Source organism: Amphiprion ocellaris, chromosome 5, assembly GCF_022539595.1.
Source record: "Amphiprion ocellaris isolate individual 3 ecotype Okinawa chromosome 5, ASM2253959v1, whole genome shotgun sequence".
NCBI classification, from domain to species: Eukaryota; Metazoa; Chordata; class Actinopteri; family Pomacentridae; genus Amphiprion; species Amphiprion ocellaris.
In genome coordinates this window covers 3711184-3717525 of record NC_072770.1, presented here as the reverse complement: position 1 = coordinate 3717525, position 6342 = coordinate 3711184, and the positions used below count along the sequence as shown (strand labels likewise).

The window sequence follows — 6342 nt, the reverse complement described above, 5'->3', positions numbered from 1 at the left end:
CAATTTTTTCTGTTTTTTTTGAGTGAATAGATATCATTTGTGCATGCTTTTGATAAGATAGACTCCATTGAAGATCTATATTGTTTGGTCATTTTTAAATTTTTATCTTCATTGAATATTGCGTGGTCATTTTAATTTTTTATATATATTCTTATTGTTAAAGACTATAATGCTATGTTAATTTAATTGTAACAATGACACTATTATAATTTATTATTCGGCACTCGCATAAGGCTGCCTTCGGCAGCCTCTTGGAGCACCTTCAGCGCTCACTTGGCAAAGTTGCTTAGAAAAAAAATTTTCAGGGTTTTTTGTCAACAGCCACTTTCATCTCTAAGAGAGGGAGAAAAGTAGAAGGAGGAGGGGGTTCTCCAGTGGGGAGTGTAGATTAGGAGAGTGAGACATTTACACCTGTGAGATTTTTTTTTTTTTTTTGATAATACTTTCTAGCATAAATGACTAAGTGATATATTAAACGTTTAAGCCAGTTTTTTTTTTTTTTTGTTTGTTTGTTTTTTTTTTTAGAAGAGCCAGGGGGTATCATTTCAAAGCACGTTAACCACTGACAATATTTTTTTTTTAAAAGGAAGTAACGGGATCCGACCTGGTCAAAACAAACAATATATTTGTGTGATTTGTGTCTTCCCAAACATCCTGGCTGGTTTAGAAATGGCAGAAGATACTTTTAATGATGTCGCAGAGGAAGACTAGAGTGAATTGTGGTGTTTGATAGTATTTGACTTAATGACATGTTCCTAATCCACCTTAGAGTACATGTAGGCTAAATATACAAATATGGCAGCACAATATCTTCAGAGTCCAACAGGAATATCTGTAGCTGTAACGTTCAAATGTGACTGTAGTCACTTCAATACCTCCAATAGGTGCTTATGGCTCACTGTGTAGAACGAATAAACCATTGTTTGTTTTGACCAGATCAAATCCCTTTACTTCCCTTCCCCCTTTTTTTTTTTTTTTTTTTTTTTTTTAATATTGTCAATGGTTAACGTGCTCTGAATGACGGTTAGGACGTGGATGACTGAACGAGTTTTTATTGTTTTCTGAGTGACTAGTTTAAACAACGTGGTCTCAGTTTGTTCCGATGTATTTTAGCAAATCCGGCTGATGTTCTGCTGCGTGTTGTTCTGATGGGAGGCTGCTGAGGGTCTGAGTGTTTCTGAGAACAAACCCGAGTTAAACCTGAAGTTCTGCTCTGGATCTGTTCCACTGAACACACAAACTAACACACAACACAGCAGTGGACGTGCTTCTATGTTGTGGGTTTTCTTGGTGAGACAATAAATAGTTTTCTGACCCGTTCTTAACCAGGAAGCCTGTGTTAAGTTGTGACTATCCCCAGTTGACATGGACGTGTTTCCTGAACAATCACCAGGTGTTAAACACCTGACAGGATGACAGTGATCTAGATAGATGAAGCAGAAAGCTTGCAGAGCTGATCGGTAGCATAATGAGTAAAACGGTGGTCTCGTAATTTTATCGCTGGATTACGTGGTTTCGAATCCTCTCACCGTACTTGAAAAATACGTGTTTTTATTTCAGCCCGCACATTTCTTTTTACTGTCTGTAGATCATATTTACATGGATATAGACTTTATTAAGCAGTGATGCCGACGTTTTTCGGCGACGTCTTCTTTATCTGGTATCTTTATTTCACGTAAATCCAGGTCTGATCGTGACGAATCTGCGAACGAAACATCTGGAGACGGAAACTATCGCCAGTTAACCTGATCACCAGTTAAACTGGAACACCGGGATACTGTCTCTCTGTTCGCATGACAATAAACGGAGATCTGCCGTCTTTCTCCAAGGAGTATTCAGTCTCTGTACCTGTCTTAGCTCACCACGCTACATTGGTGGCAGCGGTGCTGCGACTGGACTCACTTTTCTGCTTATTTTGTTGGAGACTATTTGTTCGGACTGTATGTTTGGAGGCCCTAAGGACGAGGACGACTATGGGAAGTACAGAGCTGCATGGACTGAGGAGGTCTGTAATGTGAAGTAGTTTGCGATGACATGCTTCAAATCAATGCAATTTATAGCCGAAATAAAGTGCTCAAAACTGTGGGTTTTAATAACTTGGTCTTTTGTGCCCTCTACAGTCACAAGTGAAAAATGACACTTTTACTTTTAATACATTGTACATATCATTAATTGTAACTGTGGGAAAGTAGGTGTCTGCAGTATTTTTTTTGCTACTGTAGATAAAACTGTGGATTTACTTTTAATGTGTACGTGAAACAGCTGTAATATGGATGTATGAACAGGCAATGATGAAAGCAGGAGTCCAGGTCATATTCAAAGAAAGAACAACTGTAAATACATTGACTGTTTCTATCCATCGCATACACTGAATCAGTAAAACACAAACTGCACCACATTCTGGCTGTTGCTGAACAAACAGGTTGAACATTACCACATCTTTTATATTGTAGCTGATATTTTACCAAACTCAGGATATAGATCAGTTTTGACTTTTATTCTTTTGTGTCAGTGTCCTCATAGATATTTTTTTTTTGTGATTGTAAGACCAAAAGAAGCTTCTCTTTCTGTCTCACCTTGTAGAAAATGGAGGCAAAAAATCTATTTATTACCTACTTTTTCAAATTTATTTTTTCCTCTTCACTACTGATAATGGGAAGTTTAGAAAACACTGTTGTTCATGTTTGCCAACCAACTGACCAGCAACACAACAGCAAAATTACAACATACCACCTGCTTTTACTGTCATCAGTGATGTTTAATATTTTTCAGTGATGGTCCTACATTTCCCAGAACGCATTTCTTTGAGATCTCCTAAATCAGGGGTGTTAAACACGCGGCCTGTGGGTCAAAACCGGCCCTCCAGAGGGTCCAATCCGGCCCGCAGGACGACTTTGTAAAGTGTAAAAATTACAAAGACATTAACTGCAAATTGAAAATTTGTAAAACTGCAAATTTAAAATAATTTCTAGACCATGACAAGTTATTTTGATTTTAAGGTAAAATACTAGATTGCTCATTGTTATTTTGTATCTCATTTTTGTAATATTTTGTTTTGTTTTGTTGTTTTTGTCTTTTTTTGTCTGACTTTATCATTTCTCATGTTTTTTGCCTTTTTGTGTTTCTTTTTGTCTCGTTTCTGTTTTTTGTCTAAGTCTTGTCATTTTGTTTCATTTTTTTGTTTTGTTTCTGTCATTTGTGTAATTTTTTTGGTCTCTTTTTTGTTTTTTTGTAGAGTCGTTTGTCTCATTTTTGTCATTTTGTGTCAGTTTTTGTAATATTTTGTCTTGTTTTTTTTGTGTTTTTCGTCTGACTTTTGTCGTTTATGATCATAAAGTAAAACACTATATTATTCAGTTCCAGATACCTGAGGCTAAATGTTGTGTTTCCTTTGTAGACACTCTGTGATCTGTAAGTTGTAATGTGTAAATGATAAACTGAGGCATAATGTTGTTGAAATTGAATGTATTTTTCGTAAGGAATTTCAAGTTGTTCATAATGTTTTGTAAAAACATAATTCCTTAAATGTGAACATTTTCAGAATGTACTTTTTTTTGCAAAAAAAAAAAAAAGGAAAATTTGGAAGTATGGCCACTTATAGGTTATTATGCTCTGATTTTGCTGGTCTGGCCCACTTCGGCCCGCACGTTTCTTTTTACTGTCTGTAGATGATATTTACACGGATATAGACTTTAAGTAGTTATGCCGACGTTTTTTCGGCGAGGGTCTTCTTTATCGAGTATCTTTATTTCACGTAAATCCAGGTCTGACCGCGACGAATCTGCGGACGAAACATCTGGAGACGAAATCTATCGCCAGTTAACCTGATCACCAGTTAAACTGGAACACCGGCTTTTATTCGGACTACAGAGCCGCTGGAGTTAACCCGGAATTCGTAAGTAACTAAATAAACATTATGTGATTCCAAACCGCCGTGTGTAAGGTGTATTAGAGTGTAAAAATAGGTTAATGTGTTAAATTAAACCGGTTCAGAGAGCTGGGCAGGCTGCAGCTGCTGTGGCCATTAGGTTGGTGTTTCTTTTGACGAGGGAAAAACTAGAGCATCCAACAACACTAAAAAAATCACTTCTCCATGTTAATTTTGTGTTGGCCTCACAGCAGTGTATAAAGAATAACACATTAAACTCATTACCTCAACTAGGGTTGCCACCTTTCAGAAATGAAAAATAAAGAACGGCCGCCACGGTTCAATAAAGTTCACAGATTCAGACTTCCGGCATCAATAACTCGTTAAATATACTTTGTCAAAACATAAACGATGCCTCTTTCCCATCATTGTAAGGTAGACATTGTGCTACAAGCCCAGTTTGATCAAAAGTAGCTGTCTTTCAAGTTGCAGGAATAACATTGGTATCAACAGGAGCCAGTTGAAGCTGCAGTGATTTTGGAGACACTACAAAGTACAAGATTGAAGTTATTGAATATTTGTGTCTCTCTTCGCTGTTGCAGCGGTTTTTGCAGTTTGCAGACCGTACCTGTTCACAGCCTGCTGTGCATTGACACCAATGTTATTTCTGCAGCTTGAAAGACAGCTGCATCATTTGTGGCTGTTTACAGGAAAAGCTGATTACCCAAATGCAGTACAACGAAATGGTATGGGTACAATCTCATATAGAAGATATCCTGGTGGATCTAATAGGATATACCGTTGAAGTGAGGAGCCTGTTTAAAAGCAGGGACTTCTCTTCAGGAATTCTCTGGCCGTCCTGTAGGGTATTTCCTCCACAGAGGAATTTTTGGCAACTCTGTAGTGGTTTGACACAAATGACACAAAAATAATTGACTGAAACAGCAATAAATGCTTGAAAGGTTATCTTTAAAATCTGAAAATTATTTCCAAACTCTATCAAGTGTCTTTTGTCATTTTGAGTTAATTTCATGTTGAACAAATCTGGAGTCATTTTGGACCAATTTCAAGTAATTATGGACAGTTATTGGGTCATTATTTTTAACAACTTTCATTGCATTTTGGACAAGTCTATGTTACCTGAGACAAGTTTTAAGACATTGTGATTCATTTCAGACACACTTTGAGACATTTTGACAATTTAGAACCATTTCATACAGTATTTATGTTGCAACCATTTTTTTTTGCATCCTTCTGGACAGGTTTATGTCATTTAGGAACATATTTGTCATTTTGCAAATGTTAACATTCCAAGTCATTATTATTATTATTTTTTTTTAGTTTTATTTTTTTTAGGTTTTATATTGAAGAGGGGGATAGAGAGAGAGGGGAGGATAGAAAGGAAAGATAGAGGGTAGGGGTGAAATAGAGAAGAGTGAAAAGATAGAGAGGTGTGAGTGTAGAAAGGGAAGAAAGTGTAGGGGTGAGATAGAGAGGGGTGAAAACATGGAGAGGGGTGAGGGTAGAAGCAGGAGTGAGAGCAGAGGGGAAAAAGGGTGAGGACAGAAGCAGGAGTGAGAGCAGAGTGAAAAAGGGTGAGGAGAAGGGAGAGAAAGGAGGAGACATTATGGTGGCTGTCAGCTTGCAATCAGCCGCCTCACTTCTTGTGCCACCAGCTCCAGCGACCTTTCTTCCTCTCAGTCTTGTCATCTTTGTCTTTGTGTTCTTTGTTCTTTGTCTTGTCTTTTTGCTCTGCTCTCTGCTCTCCATCTTTGCTTGGGTTCTGCTCAACGGTTGGCCCAGGCTTCTTGGTCCTTCTCAGGAAGCTGAAGCATCCCGTCTTCTTTTTTGTCAGCAACTCCTGCATGGCTTCATTTTCCTCCTGCAGTTCGTTTTGTGTCTTCAAGGAGGTCGATCTTTTTCTTTCTGCAGCGTGATCTGCTGCTGCTGTAGGTCCAGTCTCTCTGCAGCCTCTTTTCTATGTTCCTCCTGAAATGCGCAGAGGGAGCGCAGAGAGACCAGCCACCGAAGCCTGGAGTCGTTGGATTTCGTTCTGCCTGCAGGCTGGCTAGACTTGGCGTTGTTGTTCTTCTTCAGTCTCCAGTGCAGCTTCTGCCTGGACTTTAGTCAGCCATGAGCAGTCTGAACTTTTTGTCCACTCCCTCTGTTTGGTCTTGAGCAGCACATCTCTTTCCATCAAGAGGTCCTCCTTCTCCTCCAGGATCTGCTGCTTTCTTGCTGCAGCTGTTGGTTCTCCTTCAGAAGGGCCTCCTTCTCTGACAGGAGTGTTTCAAAATCCATCTGAAGGTTTTTGTGCTCCAGCTGAAGTAGCTTTTGCTGGTCTGCTGCCTCCTTTCTGGCTTGGTCCAGACGTGATTGGAGCTCTATGTGTCTGGAGAATCTCTGCAGACATGCCCTTTTCGCTCCAGGGCCGTTGCCTGGTCTCTGCTGGGTCTGCAGCTCCTGTGGGTTGG

General features: G+C 39.1%; 1 long non-coding RNA gene across 1 annotated transcript; it reads left to right on the top strand.

The window, feature by feature from the left end:
• The first annotated feature begins 375 nt into the window (after nucleotides 1–375).
• On the top strand, nucleotides 376–4061 carry LOC129348910 (uncharacterized). The gene is made up of 3 exons (XR_008601661.1): nucleotides 376–1290; nucleotides 1686–2005; nucleotides 3765–4061. It is a non-coding gene; the product is annotated as an uncharacterized LOC129348910 (long non-coding RNA).
• The last annotated feature ends 2281 nt before the right edge of the window (nucleotides 4062–6342 follow it).